At 44.1% G+C, this 17,179-nt stretch overlaps 1 protein-coding gene across 1 annotated transcript in view; it reads right to left on the reverse strand.

Moving 5' to 3' along the window:
- The window catches only part of TTC28 (tetratricopeptide repeat domain 28), a 1,842,918-nt gene that overhangs the window by 1,144,215 nt on the left and 681,524 nt on the right, over nt 1-17,179 (reverse strand). The gene's annotated exons all lie outside the window — the stretch shown is intronic.

Below are 17,179 nucleotides of genomic sequence, written 5' to 3' on the forward strand. Positions count from 1 at the left end.
CGCCCCAGCCTGTCATTCCAGCCCCGGTCATGTGAACACTCGCGGCGCGCGAGCCCTCAGACAACCCCCTCAGCCCCCACTCCGCCCGGGGAGGCAAAGGTGCTTATCGACTTACTTATTCAGTGTTTGGCGGCCTCGTGGAAGCGGAACATCCGTATTATGATCTCATAACGGTGCACGCATGTGAACATATTTCCTATTACCTATCATCTGCTAAAGAAGCATAGCTGGCAGCTCCTAGACGTCTCCCCCCTGGTGGAGACACCTTATTGTAGAAACACTAGACCCTGACCAGCCAGCCGGTCACTACACCTGCGGATGGGAGACAGCCATTACAACGCAGGCTTTACACTGCGCTACTATTACGACGCAGCCATCACAACGCAAGTCGTTACAACGACTTGCGCTGGATGGCGCTATATACTATGGAACAGTATGATTTACTATTTCGTGGAGAAGTGTGGCTCACTGGTTAGAGGAGGCAGACCTGGAAGCAGAGGTCAGCCCGGGACCAGGGTTCAATTCCCAGCTCGGCGGGGTCTTGAGTCCTAAAATGTCCATGGACTCGACAATTCTCGCTCTGGTGCCTACTCGATTCATGGGTTCACACTCTGCGACTCTGGGCAATAGCTTGCTTAATCTCCACAACGGCCCCTCGCGGCGGGATGCCTGGCTTTCACCTTGCGGATACCCTGCTGGGGTTATCTTACAGGGGAATACCAGGACGGGTTCCCTAAGCAAGCGCTTAGAAACCGCTCAGTGATTTGCGCTATATAAATTCCTGTACATTTACATACTATTCCAACACCTTCCCTACTGTTACGTAGGCTGGAGTTGGAATAGTAAATTATACTATTCCTAAATCCAGCGCCTACAGCGCAAGTCGTTGTAACGACTTGCGTTGTGATGGATGCGTTGTAATGGTAGCGCGGTGTAAAGCCCGCGTTGTCATAACATACATCCCCTGCGGATACCACTTCCCACCAACCCTTTCCCACGGTACCCGACCGTAGTACTCTATGGCCCTCTATGAGATGTGCTGTGATACCAGTCGTCTGGTATGAACTACTAAACACACCTGGCCAGCGGAGCCTTCATCCTTCTGAGATGGACTCAGAATTCCACAGTGTCACTGTGGCTCTGACGTGCCAGGGATGCAAAAAGACACAGGACAAAGTTTCAGATATTTACACATCTTTCACAGATAACCGAGGAGATAATGGCATAGAATGGATGGATACAATTGAGCAAACGTGGGAGAAGTTCCCTCTCTTTTCAATTTTACACTGTTTGACAAAAGTAAACTAATTGCTTTGGCTTCTTTTGTCCAATCGGGTTCTCCTCTGGACTCAGCTCCCGTTTGGGTGGTAAAGCAGACCAGTTCAGTTTTGTTTCCTGCTTTGCTTGAATTATGGAATTTATCACTCATTACAGCGACAGTCCTGCAGGCTTCAAAGCATGCAGTGGTTCTTCCTTGAATGAAGAAACCTACATTAGATCCTTCCAAACTCGAGAATTACCACCCTGTTCACTATTTTCAATTACTGCGAGAATTCTGGAAACTCATATTAATTTCCATCTTTCTAACTATCTCGAGCAGCATAATCTTTTTTAACCCTCTCAATCAGGCTTTTGCTTGGCCCATAGTACAGAGTCTGTGCTCCTGATGGCGATAGAAGACCTTAACCCGTTTACGGCGGCGGACATTCTGCCGCGGTGCGTGCGTTCTATTGTGCGGGCGGGGCTGCGTCGGCCAACGGTCGTTCGCAGCACCAGCGAGGTAGGGGTTAAAGTCACAATTGACGCAGGAAGCACAGCGGATCTGATCTTATTGGACCTTAGTGCAATATTTGATACAGTGTCCCATCAGGTAGTACTAAAGAGACTGGAGCTTTTGGGGTCTCAGGCAGAGCTCTGAACTGATTTGGCTTGTTTCTTAGCGATTGCTCTTTTCAGGTACTACCTAAAGCTTCTACGTCAGAGGCAGATTCGGTAAGGGTTGTCACAAGGTTCTTCTCTGAGCACCACCCTTTTTAGTGTCTATATGCATCCTTTAACAGATATAGTGGAAGTCTTTGGCTTCTCTACAATTTCTGATGCAGATGACACACAGATTATCGTCAGATCGACGTCTGATGAGAATAAGGACTCATCCAAATTCAAGCACTGTCGTCAATCAGTGGCCAAATGGATAGATGTTAATTTTCAAAAAATGAATGGAAAAACAATGGAAATCATGGTGGTAGGCAATTAGCCCACTTTATAGGGCTGCAAAAGTGACCAACAGAATTAGGTCCGGTCCCGGCACTGATACCCACATTGAAAAATCTGGGCATTTGGCTGGATAACCACGTTAAGTTTGACCACTGGATTAATAAGGTGACAGCCTCGTCTTCAAAGATGCTTGAGGAAATTTCTCTGATCTTTGCCAGTTAAGACCCAGACAACGGTTATACAGTCTGTTATTATCTCTCGTCTGGGCAATGGTAATGTTTCATACTTGAGAGAGTAAATTCGGTCCTTGTTTAACGTCTTCAGATCATCCATTACCTGGCAGCCCAACTCTTTGAGTGGCGGTGGCCTGGCCAACCTTCACTGCCTGATCTGTTGATATTTTCCTGCAAGATGCCGGTGGTCCTCGAATCGGTGCCTGGTCCAGATTCTGAAAGTTAAACAAGCTAAGGTGGGTGGACGGTCATTCATTTACTTGGCTACAAAATTGTGGAATTCTCTTCCCCCCAGCTGCAGGCCTCCCCCATGAAGATCAGTTTTCACAAACTCCTAAAAACTTGTGTATTTTCACAAATAGGGTATTAACGTGGTTTATAGAGGGCTTTAGACATAAGGTACCACTGGCCTACTCTCCAGCAGGTTCTTTAGTGCTGGGAAACCCTGGTTGGGTAGCCATGTGCTCCACGAATCCCATAAATGGAAATAGAATCCAGGCAGGGCATTAGATGAAAGAGGACCACCCGTCCCACACACCACCCTAGCCAAAGTGCCACTCAGAGTTGAAATCACAGAGTGCAACACATCAAACCTGGGGATCAATCTTCTCCGCCACGACTGCAAAACTCTGGAACATGTTCCCCACTCAGCTAAGAAATGGCCATAGCCAGGTAGCCCTTTGGAAAGGAACGAATGGCCACTGTCATTCACCCGAGCCACACACTATGACATGGTCCTATGCATTACACAGACCAGTCGACATAGATGATTCCAGTCTCCTGGGTCTTTGACAAAGAACACACAGCAGATGAACAATGCACCGAACAAGTCAGTTTGCAAAACCTTCACTGACTTAGCAGTGTCTTCGGTTCACTGCTCCATAATTGGTTAACATCTTTGATCCTCTCACACTTTCCCTATACACACAAAACAGTCAAATGTCCCAACCATTTTATTACTGTTCTGCTCCCATGGGCCAACTCCCACCAAGCCCTCATTTTGTGCATGGCCTACCAACATGTCTGCAACCCAAGTGGTGCCCACTCGAATGAATCTAGTAAATGCTTTTTATGAACGTGTGCAAGCACAAAGGGCATTTTTGTAAAATATTGGCATAGCAGATTAAATAGTTTGTCAACTGGGCCCATTGTCTCTTAATCGCTCCTTGCAGAAAGGTCACCACCATAAAAATTCCAAATAAAAGAGGCAGCACTAGTAAAGCCAAACCTAAGCCAGTGTGTGTTAAAACACAGACAAGGTTTATAAATGATATCGATTGAAGTAGCAAAAATTGGCTGCATACCTCGATGAAGCAATAGCATAATGAAAACCTGCCTCTGCATTTCGCATAATTAGATTTTCAACAGTGGTAGATTTAAATCTTCCCCCACGTGCGACGTGCTCAGTAAATAACCTCAGATGGTATATAGGAGATAAGATGAAGGAACAATACTTTGCAGAAATGTTAATATATTTGAATGCTTGCCACTGGGATGCCGGGCAGAAATCCACCACTGAATTTGCATCAAACGATGATCAAAGTCAACTCATGCATAATATCTAAGTATTGGTCCCAATGTAATATCATGAATCCTATTAACAGCAGTAGAGAAAAATCAATGCAGTATCAATGTGCCTTCACGACTACTAAACCACTATTAAAATCCAATGTAATTATAATAGAAAATAAACAATCTCGTGTACAAACCAGCACATATTTGCATTTAAAAAATGAAGGCTATCTGAAGCGAGGAAGATTTTTTTACAATCACATATACATTTATTTGTAATGTTTAGAGTAAATCAATTGCGGTGCTTGTGGGGACTTTAGTTGTAATTGTGTTTAGGCTAACAAATCTAATCTTATGTCTGAATCACCAGATACTTTCATTTGAAGGTTTTTGGCTGGCTGGAACATGTCTCAGGAAGGAAGCAGCTCTGAGGTGTACAATGAAGTTGCTGCAGTTTTTGCTGAGTGTATTGGGACTGTGGTGCTCTCTTCTCATGGTAGCAAAATAGTAAAAGGACAAAAGTAATGAGATTGAGTCTCAAGAGCTGGCAATATTGCGTAATTATTTTCTGTGAAATTGTACAAAATTATACAATGGCGGCTGCTGCGGAATGGGGGGGTTAGGCGGGGACGGGGTGGCGTGGATAAAAAAAAAAACAAATAATCACTTAACTGATTACGGACGTAGCTTCTCCTCAGTCCTCTTCTCTTTCTGGCTCCCGACAGCACACAAGCTCCCCTAAGCCAATCACGACGCTGCTGTTATCAGCATGACAGCAGTGTTGTGATTGGCCTGGGCGGCCTGTTTGGCTGCTCAGACAGTGCCCGGGAGCCTGGGACAATTCTCCATCAGGGTGTGAAACACAGCCAAGTGGAGAAATGCTAAGTGTGCATGGCTGTTTTGCCGGCCCAAGATGGACGGCCAAACAGTCATGTGTACTTATGGTGCAAAAACCACTCCTCTTCCCTGTGACCTCCGCCCGCCCTTACGTAGCCTCGTAGCCTGTACGAAAAATAAACTGATAATAACGTTGTTATTATCAGTATATTTTTCATTTTTCCACTGCTCTGAGAGCAGTGGGCCGACACTCCTCCGCCTTAGCAGAGGAGCTGCACCTGAAATTGCATCAATATTACACAAGATTAAGCTTTTGTAGTGAAATGCACTTTGCCAGTAACTCTCATCATTTTATTTGTTACCCTATCGCTCATCTCGCGCCAGAAAGCTTTTCAAGACTCCCGTAGGAGACTGCGTCGCATAGACAATGTCTCTTGCAGTGGCGTAACACAGCCCCCGCAGCCCTCGCGGTTTGGGGGGAGATGGGGGGCGAGCTGCAAGGGCTTCCTCAGCATAGTACTCTGGCCTGGCAGCTCAGGATTAAATCCGGAGCGGGGGCCCCTCCATGTACCTTGCAGGGGGCCCTCCTCAAGTTTCGTTACACCACTGGTCTCTTGGAGGACTATTTTGTACGCGAACCAGTCTCCACCTGCATCTTGCATGGCTATTTAACATGCAATTTGCTGATATACAGGAAACTGATAAACAACATGGAGAACCCACTGGTGCGGATTAGAACTCAGTGGAGTGCAGATGGGTTAGAACTAGACGATGAGGATTGGACGGAGGCGGCCTCCTCCCCAAAGGTGGTCGCCATCCAGATGCGGCTTCGACTTGTGCAACTGAAGATACTTCATAGGTCCTATATAACCGGACCATGATTGGTACGAATGGGACGAGCTGAGAGCGGAGAGTGCAGGAGAAAGTGTGGGGAACTTGGCACTCTAATGCATACTCTCTGGCATTGTGTCGAGATACAGCTGTATTGGACTAAGATCCATGATGAGCTGATGGGAGCTATGGGTGTGGAGATACGACCGGAGGCCCGGAGGTGTTTGTTGAACGTGTGGGAGTCTACTGATTTGAATGCGTACCAGAAACAGTGGGTGACGTTGGCCTATATGGTGGCTAAACGAAACATAGCTAAGCTATGGGGGGCCAGCCAGCTGCCCGAGTCACCAAATGGGCAGAGGACCTTGATTGGCGTATGATTAGGTAAAGAGCCGTTTATGTGGCCAGGGGCTGCCCAAGGAAGTGGGGTAAGATCTGGAGCGCATGGAATAGTTATAGAGGAGAAATGTGTGAACCACCTACACCAATACTGGTGCCAGAGATACAGGACTCCCCAAGATCCCTGCACTAAATGTTATTATATTTGATTCTGAACTTTGCCACAAAGCCTCATGTGTTGGAATTATACTGTGCTCACCTGAGATTTATTTTCCCTTTTTGTAATGTCTCTCTTTATTTTCAATAAAAAGAGTTAAAAAAACATGCAATGTGCTCTCAGGTTAAAAATTCATGCAAAATCTCAAATGTTAAATTTTGAGACATTTCAGAAGTTTCTCATAACCTAAAGTTTGAATTTTGAGAATTTCACCACTGTAGTTAATATTTCTCCCATGCATAAGCCTGGCTTTGGCTTGACCAGGCTTTGGCTTGAGCAGACACATCCTTGTGCTGATAGGGGGGTGATTTGGCTGTTCAAGTGGTAACTCTAAGTAGGGACTGCAGAGATTTACAAGTTTCATGGCGTTCTGAAAGTAAGCTAGGAGCTGGTGAAGCAATGTAAGAACATTTATAAGAGTGGAATTCCCTCTATTTTAAGAACACTTCTCGCACCAGTGAACTGCAGTGTTCGGCCAGGTTAATAAAACTGGTTCTTGAAGAATATTTCTAATGACGAAACAAAGTGGTATAAGCAAAATGAATGAAATATTTCCTTTGCAAGCTCTAGGCTGAAGTTTGTCCACCTGAGCATAATGTAGAACTCTAGCATTATGTTTAATAGCATGATTGTGTTCTCTTTTGTCATTCAAAAGTTATTTGTGGCTTTGCTGGGTAATTTTGAAGAGAAGTGCTGCAGTGGTGTGTCAGGTGATACTGCATTTGTCATGGGTGCAATGGTGTGCCTTATTTCCTCTGGTTGTTTCCCAGAAGTGTTCACTGGGGTAGGTGACAGGGAAAAAGAGTACTCCTGTGTTTCATGGGTCAGAGTGCATGGAACAAGGATAGCTTGGGGTCCCTGTGTGCCTAAGTGGGGTGCAGCACTCGCTGTGCTCTTGTTTGGTAAGGGCGGTAGTCAGTCAGTGCTTAATTTTGGGTAAGGGTAGGGTTTACCCAAGGTCCTTGTATGGTAGGGGTGGGAGTTATCTTAAATACTAGTTGCGAAGATTTTTTTATTAGGTACCCTGGCTGTAAAAGAGTAGGAGATGCTCCGTGGACCTTTGTTTGGTGCAGGTGGGTGCCAAATTTGCTCTGTACTCTGGTTGGGAAGGTATGTCTGTAATCATGTTCTCTTATTGGGTAGGTGCATGGTCAAGTAGCTGGTGTCCGACAGGTCTTCTGTAGAGTGTGGTATAGATCAGTGGCGGTTAGCTTTTGGGTGTGTAGTACCGTAAGGTTCTAACTAGTAGCAGTGGGCCATTTTGCCACACAGGAGTTACATGTCAACTGATTACTTCTTCTCCTGTTACCACAGAAGTCTACATTGGAAGTTATGTAAGGGGCACTGTTATTTCTTCTTTTCGTTTGGTCTGTACGATTGAATTTGGTGGTATTGCATGTGTCTATAGGTTTATGTCCACCAGTTCTTTGCTCATTTGCCAGGCTTATACATGTGACGTCACATAGAATGTGGTAGGATGTGGTAGTGGCATACTTAGGGGGTATTGCTATTAGAAATAACTCCACAGAAACTGAACAGAAAGATGACCTTGCTCCTGGTGGGGCATCCAAGACTTTTCTTCTAACTCTGTGATACTAAAAAAGAGTGCCCGTCTTTAAATCCTATCTTGACTGCTCCTTCATCTACAAGGCCTTGGACCTGAGAGCTTCTAAAGTATACACTTATTTCTTAACCACAAATGAAAAACTAGAAGAGACTGCTTCAGTTCATTCAGCACAGAAACATGGCCTTGTGCTGTATCATGCAACGTGTAAGTTATATCTGTAGCAACAGCACCCCTAGAGGCATGCAGAAGTATACTTGATTTCTTGAATAATATAGGAGTGCACTGATTGGCTGGTATAGTCACCAAAAGAAATCCTGGAAAATCTTTTAATTATTGTTCATGTAGCACCAAGCAGCTTGGGGTCCATGAAGGTACTTCCGCATCTTTGTAAATGTATCCCTTATTATCCAGATAGTAGAGTTAATTCTTCCCACAGTTTTTCCACCAGATTCACTTCTTTGCTAGTCATATGATTTTCCATTACCACCAGATTGTAAATTAGGCTTTCAATTCAAGTAAATTGAGACACATAAGTTAATCCTCAGACACAACTTGGTTCTTATGGAAGCCGCGAGTGGTTCCTTGTTTCAAAAACTATAAGCTAACTACACTCCTGGAAAAGTGTTCAGGATTCAGAAGTAAAAGAACAGCTGCACTACCTGTTAACTATGTAGAGATGAAAAGAAGCAGAACAATGCTAAAAGCATGGTAAATTTACATGCAGATATCCATCAAACCTTGATAATTGCAATTTAATTCAAACCAGAGTCGTACAAATGGGTAAACAAAACATGTTTGCCACATGTAGAACCCCTTCGGGATTGGTAACAGGGGATGTTTTGTCAAAATGAAATACCTCAATGCTGTTGCTTATACATCCACTGAACATTATAAATATTCTGTAGTGATTTGTTAGCCCATTCAAATACTTTCCTTATTGGACTTCGACAATTATACTTTTAACAATTCGATTTACAAAGCTTGTTTTTTCGCTAAATCAAACCTAAGAACGACTTCCATTTTAGTTTACACTTATGTGTAGGTTCCCTATCACATCTCCTACTCCCCCACTCTAGGCAAGCAAGTATTAAAGGGCTGTAAAGGCTACTGAGTTGCCCTTTGGCTTCTTGACCAAAATGGAGAAATGCGGGTCTTTAAGGCACAAAAGGAATGTGTGCACCTTTTAATCATGATTGTTTCAAAAAAATATCGGAATGACTTACAAGTATTTAATTTGAAAGTAGGTGCCCCCCGATCAGAAGCACTGGGGGATATTTAACTGTCTTAAAGAACACATGACCTCAAATTTCAATGTCAATCACCCTTAAGCAGACACTGCCATGGGCTTGGTCTCCAAATTACTGAAATCGTTATTAGTTGTTAGCTTTGTAAGTACTTACATCTTTTGTTAAGTACACCTAGTGGTGGTATTAAATAAACATCCCTTTCAAACAAGTGTAACTTCTGTCTGTCATAAGGACGAGTTTTACATGTTATGGAATTTTCTACAACACATACGTGTTTTCCTATTAATATGTTTGTATGTTGTACCTGCTGATTACAAAAGGCCAGTGTAAGTAGATGAAACTTCACACATTTTTTAAATGTACTTTTGAAAACCTTTCTCCTCTCACTTAAAACTAATTTATCCAACATGTTCTTCATTCCCCCAACCCTTCGTGAAATCTGGGGTGCTCCTTACTAAATTTTCCACAGGGGTTACTTCCGGCTCCTCTAGTTGTAACTGAAGAGCTCAGGCAAGCATGTGAGCACACACGGAAACATTCGTAAATAAACACAAAGGTAGACCTCAGTAGGTTTTCACCACATTTGCCTGGATTTCCCTAAGCACTCCTGAGACTCAGTCCTGGGGACCAGCACTAGTGAACCTGAAAAGGTAAGTCGCGTATACGTGAGTAGGTTAGACAAACAGGGATGCATCATGAGGAATTAACCCAATCCTGCAGCAGTTTTTTTACACTCTTCTGACCTCATTAATCAAGTGGTCCTCAGATCTCTCACAGATCACACTCAATCTGTCCTGCTATCAGTGGCACAGTTCTTGGTCGCACATTCAATAAACGGGAACCTCTGGGCTGACACGGGGCACGTGCACCGCTCCTACCGGAGTTGGATGTACTGAAGATGATGAGCAGCGCTGCTCTGCCCATCTCTCCTCACCTACTTGTCAGGTTGCAGTGATTGTTGTTGACCCCTTGATGCAGAATGCAGTTCATCCTGTCTGTGTTCACTCGCCATCTTTTGTTCCAACAAACAATCAGTTGAAGGCTGTGACGAGCAATGCATCATCCTGATTGACTGCCCATGCTCCCTGCTGAAATGACTGAAGCGACCCAGACTTCACAAATGAACTGCAAGCGACTGCATTACGGGGAAGTCTACGATCAAAGTGCAAGGGTAAATCCACGTGCGCTCCCTTTGACTTGGTCATTGGACCTGCACTTTAAATGCAAGCCATGCTGCATGCATTAGATCAGTTTCTATCTTTGATGGACTTGACGATTCAACTAAATCAGATGTTTCCATCGTATGTCCAAGGGGGCCAGATCCATGCATTATTTTGAGGATAACCCTCCAACTATAACAATGAATTCCCTTTAGACTCCCTTTATCCAAATTTCTCTCATGGGCTATCCTAAAATCTTGGCCTAACGCTAGCCCTCCTGGAGCTCCAGTGGAACCCCCTTGGCTAAAGGTAGGAAGAGGATTATGGCTCTTGTCCATAGAAAGCATTGGGCGTGGAAGCGGGAAATTGCGTGTATTAGAAACAGACTCCATGCTGAAAACTTTGTCTCACACTTTGATGAAAAGAGGGAAGATCAGATTGCGAACAAGGATGGAAGACCATGTTGCCCGAACTCCTTGCTGCTATTAATTTAAAACGCCAATAGTGGTTGAAAAATAATACAGTATCAGTTGGCATTGAAACTTGATGATGAACACTGCCAGGCTTGCTGCCTGCAGATGCTAAATATATTGATGGATAGAAAAGAAACCTGTAAGAAGTGTTGGCCAAGTAAGGCCTTTCCTGCCCACCCGCCCAAAGGTCTGCCATTAGACAGTGTCCTCTTTTCTCTGGACTGCTGAGTCTCCTTATGCTGATTATTTAAATCTAATTTATTCATCTGTTGTTTTTGTAATACACTGCAATGTCAAAGAGACAGGAGGGATGATAATGAAGGTTCAAAGTGTACCCCAGCATCCTCTCATGCTCATTTCTGCTAACAACCAAACAAGCTTTGGCAAAGCAATTGGCCTGGTTTTGCAGCCAACCTTATGACTTTGCCAATACTTGCTGTGTCCTGTCATTGATTTTTTATAAAATTGTAATATTTGGGGCAGCAGTCAGGCAACTGCCAACATACAAAAAATAGCCTACTAGCAAACATATGTTTTTGGACTCAAAAAGCACGCTTTGCGATGGTAACATCTGGCTTGAAGGCAACTACTTTATGTGTGGATGAAGTCTTTCTGAAAGAGCGGATGGCCATCACTCACAGCCAATTCCTGAAGTGTGCTAAGAAATTATTCCATGCTGTAGTGGGTGAGAGTAACAAGAAGGCTGGCTAAAAAAAAAAATTTTATAAAGATATATATATACTTGGGCTTTACTCCTGTTTGAATTATTCAAATCAGATCACATGAGTTATACAAAACCTGGTTTCATTACCAATGTATACATTTACGCTGTTTTCCTCCTTTTTCAATAGTGGAAACTGTTTGTTTATAAAAAGGATAACTCATTATTGATTTACCCAGACATGTACAACATATGATATTATTATGTGGTCTATCGATTTCCTTACATAGACAAAATGTTTCCGTCATGTTTGTCTAGGAATGCAAAACATTTATTTTTCTAACGTTAATGAGAGATGTACCATTTGTACATAGTTTATAAATGACCTGATCATTTTAAAGTTATTTATATATACAGACAGTTTTTTATTTCCATTTTTTCAGCATTGTCTAAAGATATTGGGATCATGGCGTTCTTTGCACAGTATTTTTACCATGTTTATTGTTAACCGTGTTGCACTGTCACTTTAAATTGTCTGCTTGATGGTGAGTAGTTTGTCATGTGATCAAGCCTCCATAGAGGCGAAACGCGTCATGGTGGCAGCGCTGGCATTTATGAAATAAACCACGCTTTGCACTAGCATATATATATATATATATATATATATATATATATATATATATATATATATATATATATATATATATATATATATATATATATATATATATATATATATATTTTTTTTTTTTAACCATGATCACTTCATGTTAAAATCAGTACTTGACCCTTGGAGAGAACACCATTCCAAGATGGCGCCCACAGTGGCGTAAGGGTTGTAGTCCTATGTCCATGACAATGCCTATGGTTTGTGTGTATGTTTATAACATGGACTGTTAGATGTGGACGAATGACACACTGACGAAGGCTCACGCCGAAACGCGTCTGTGCTTTTCCCTTTTCCCTCTAATTAAAACCCTGGTCTGACTTTGCTCCGCGAGTGCTGCCTCTTTCTTTTTGACTTTGGGAGAGTCGAGCGTAATATATATATATATATATATATATATATATATATATATATATATATATATATATATATATATATATATATATATATATATATACATATATTTATTTATTTATTATTAGTTTTCACTCAAAAAAACAAAGGCTTAAGTGACGTTATGGTTAGGTGAATATGTCAGTGACAACATTAATGTTTTGGACTACAAAAACCACAGAAATTCACCAGTTATAGTTAGCAGAGCTAACTATAACTTGCTTCCCGCCATGCACTGCTTATGACCTCACATATTACATCACTCATGACATGTTCTAACACATACTTTATTACATCATTGATGACATCTCAAATGACTATGCAGGGACTGACAGAAGGTGTCTTTACAGTGCTCTATGTATTTCTGTCAACCCCTTGACTTAAAATTGTGAGCCATGTAAAGTCTTTAAGGTGGTAATTCCATTAAGGTGAATAGAACATTGTTCAAAGGTGTAGCATGTTGAATTACTTCAAGTCCACAAACCCTAGAGGATGTTGTCACAAGGACTGTAAGATGTCATTACTGTACGTAACTATAGCGTCACTTCGACCTAACATAGCTTTTAACCATGCATGGCATTCGCTGCAGGGGTTGCGGCCCACAGACTCTGTAGGCAAGCCCTCTACCCAAACCCCCATGGGCGACCAATCCCACACTGCGTTCGTCCATGAATAGCATATCAGTGAGCCATAGGTTCTGGACCTCATTGGAGGTCAACCACCTCCACATTTTCCTTGTTTTATTGTTTTGAGGGTTTTTTAAACATAAAGTAAGATCTTATGACCACACCTAACGTCCCTTTGACTTAGCATAGCTTCTTGCTGTGCGTGGCATGGGGTTGGTCGCAGGACTAAAAAGACCGCCAGGAAAAAAAGCTCTATTAAGAATAATTCAAATATATAGGTGAGGTGGAGAATGCAGGCATGTTGCTTTAGAGCTTTTGAGAAGCTGTGATTTTAGAGGATGAAGTAGTGTTATGACAGTAAAATTCAGAGAGCACTATGAGGAGCCTGGTATGGAACAATTTCACTTCAAATATTGGTCGGTGTAAAAGGAAAATTTGGCCTGGTGTAGGAAATAATGTGAGGCCTGAGGTTGCTGGGCTATTTCCCACAGGAAGGGAGAATTTCTTTCTACATAGTTTCGTGGCTCTGCCTTCTTTCTTTAGGTCATTAAGTGCATGGCCAAATTATTTGTTAGAAATAGCATTACCTCCATTTCTGATCATGGAGAGTAGCCAGATGTACAGTGATTTGGTGAGGTGGGTAATGCTGTCAGAAGAAAGGGCTGTAGGGCTAGTAGGTATGTAATTAAGGATTTTATGGCCATATGCTTTGACGCGAAGAGGCATTTTGTGCAAGACATAGAGCAAGGGCCTGATTAATTTAAACGATCTGGTGTGGTAGTCAGAAAATGCATTATGTGGGGGGTTGAGAAACGTACTGTGCATGCTGAGAGTGGTTTTTAATGAACAATTAATGCTGGGACTCCTTGTTTAAACATGGAACACCTTTAAGGCTGGTCATGAGTGGTGTTAAATACAAATTGTGTGATGGGTAGAGCCAAGTAAACTCTCTCTCATCTCATAAAAGGAGCATTGTTATCAAATAATGCATTGCCACAGCTACAATGTGTGGTGTTGAATGATCTCGATTAGGAAGGGGGCCGTTGAACAAATCTGTGTATGTCCTCAAGCAATTAAACGAAGCATCTGAAAGTCAAATTAGGCTGTCCTTTTTCTTGTCACATTTAAAGCCATTGCTGAATACAAATGCTGAGAGTAATTTTCAAAGGCCTATTATTTCTTTTGTTAATTCAGGAACCCAAGGTATATTTTGATACTTCACACTTTGTGCTTATAATATTGTGTGTGTGAAGTTGGGTAATTGCATCACCATCTGTAGCTTAATGAGTTTTCTGATTGTGTTGTATGACCTAATGAGTGCCTCAGCTGGGGCAATTCAAGTGTAAATGATTATAGCAGATGTAAGTTAATGTGTTATTTTTCAATATGCAAGTACTGTACATGAACTATTAAACTGCCTGACTACATGCTGCTATGCAATTCCAACTACCTTAATGTATGTTTGGTCTCCAATGGAATTATTTCTGATGTTACTGTTAACCTTGGGCGTATGTTAAACTTTGTAATGGAAAATGCTTCCATGAGGTCAATGCTTTAAGCAGAAATGGCTGCCAATGAGAACAAAAAGCGTCATAGTCCAAAGACGACACTCATATTGAGCACCTAGAAGCAGTTAGGCTTTGCAGTGTGCGCTTTACAAACAATCAAATAGCTTATTTTGGAGGTTCATCTGGGCAGGGAGCATAGTCAACTCAGGGCTACATAACATTCCCCCGCCCCACATACCCAAACCCGCAAAGGAAACACAGACAAATAGAGTTTGGGTACAAAAATTGCTGCAGGATTTATTTACATACAACATATGTAAAGATGGTGGGTTAGCTTACGGGCGATCCAGGACAGGCCGCATTCTCGCCACCTGTCCGCCTGTTTGAGCCAAACAGCACAGTGGCGAACCACCCAACTGCTGTAGAATATAATTAAATACTGACACACCCATTTGCTGGGCGTGCCTAGGCAAACCCCCGGCTGCACAGGCCCACAACCGCCCGAAGGACTACTGGGGTGCCGACACGGATTCCTGCACCTCCCATGAGGTTACAGGTGAGGCTCTGGCACCCCTATGTGCCCACTGAAGTACATCATTTGCACCTCTCTTCCGGATCGCCCCGTAACTCCGCCTGCAACGAAAAACAAGACACATTAAAACACCCCCCCAGCCCCTACTCATGACACTCTGGGTAAGAGGACGGGAGGGAAAAGAGTGTCCCGCAAGATCGTACGGCGTCCGGGCGGCAAAGAGGCTTAGGATAGGGGCACCACAGCCTAAGTACCCCTGAAGCCCCTCCCCGCCGCCCGGACGAGATTCTCGGCAAGCCGCCTCCTCCAACCGGTGAGGCGGATGTGCCGGACAGGCAAGTGGGGGCGGGACCGCCCTCCTTGACTAGGTACCCGCCCTCTAGATGGCCACTGCGTGGCCTCGGGCAGGCGCATAGTCAACTCAGGGCTACATAACATTCCCCCGCCCCACATACCCAAACCCGCAAAGGAAACACAGACAAATAGAGTTTGGGTACAAAAATTGCTGCAGGATTTATTTACATACAACATATGTAAAGATGGTGGGTTAGCTTACGGGCGATCCAGGACAGGCCGCATTCTCGCCACCTGTCCGCCTGTTTGAGCCAAACAGCACAGTGGCGAACCACCCAACTGCTGTAGAATATAATTAAATACTGACACACCCATTTGCTGGGCGTGCCTAGGCAAACCCCCGGCTGCACAGGCCCACAACCGCCCGAAGGACTACTGGGGTGCCGACACGGATTCCTGCACCTCCCATGAGGTTACAGGTGAGGCTCTGGCACCCCTATGTGCCCACTGAAGTACATCATTTGCACCTCTCTTCTTCCGGATCGCCCCGTAACTCCGCCACAGCCTGTGCGGTGGTCACCGCTGCCGCACAGGCCCCCCACCATTGTTACCTATTCTACCTGCGACCTCTGCTCGTGAGTTTTTATTTCAAGTCCAGCAGAAAGAGGTATAAGCCAACATGCGAGAGAACACCATCCTCCTCAAAGTACCCCATGACCTTTTCATGAATCACGTCATGGTAAGAAAAAACAGCCCACTGTGCTGCGAAACTTTGTCATGGCCGCATATATGCGCCTTCCTGCTCTCACTATAGCCTCGCTGGACTTAGCGCCCCGCCAGTGTCTTCTAGGCACTGTTTCAGACCACCAGACTTCGCATTCGCGCAACAAGCTGCCAATGATACCCAGGTCTGTCTACAAGCAGCCGGTATCCCCTGCCCCCCTTGGGTTTCAGGCTGGGAGCGGCTACCGACAAGATATTGTTTAAGTTAGTTTGGCAGGGAGCCCCCAAGGCTGACCTGTGCAGGGGCATGTATGGGAAGTAACAGCCACCACGACACCAAAGTGCCTAACCACCCGGGAACAGTCCCACTGCCCCATGAAGGAAGACTATCCCAGGCCAGAGACCAGGTGATGGGAAAGGGCCCCCCCTGCAGAGACTCTCCCCCGGAAAACAAGCGCAGTCACAGGAAATAATCAACTGCAAGATTACGCATAAGCGACTAATCCTCCCCAGGACACAGAGTCTATTGCAGTGCGCAAAGCATATTTTGGAATGATTAGCGCATAGGTCTTACAAGAGGCAAACTGGAAGCCACGGGGACAGCCGCGAACACTTGCCCCCCCGGATCATGCCTGAAATCCTAAAGACTTCTTGGACCCACCCCAAACCATTAATGGCAGTCCGTACTCTGGCTGTGGAAGCCACAGCTATTCTCTGTATAACTGAATAGAGTGTTACACTGACGGCAGCAGACTGCGGGTGAGCTGTCAGCGGGCCCCCGAGCCTCGGAGAAGAAGGCAGGAGATCCAAGAAGGAGGGGGGGGGGGGGGGGGAGACAAAACGAATGACCCTCCCAAGCATGGCAGACCACACATGTGCCTTAATCGAGGGTACCAAGTACTATTTCTCAGTTACGAGTTGTTGCCAATCATGCAGTGCTCCCTATAAACCTGTGATTGGTACTCATTGTTGCATGCCGGGCCACATCTAAACACCCTTCTTTTGACCCTAGTTTAATATTAAACACTCTGAAAAAACTCCATCCGTGTACAGGTCAGAAGTAGCCTGAGATATCCACCCCACTAAAATCGTCTGGCCTAAAAGAACATGTGTAACAGACGCTTAGGTGGAAAGAGGAGTATTTC

The sequence above is a fragment of the Lissotriton vulgaris genome, chromosome 11 (assembly GCF_964263255.1).
Source record: "Lissotriton vulgaris chromosome 11, aLisVul1.2, whole genome shotgun sequence".
In the NCBI taxonomy this organism is placed as follows: domain Eukaryota; kingdom Metazoa; phylum Chordata; class Amphibia; order Caudata; family Salamandridae; genus Lissotriton; species Lissotriton vulgaris.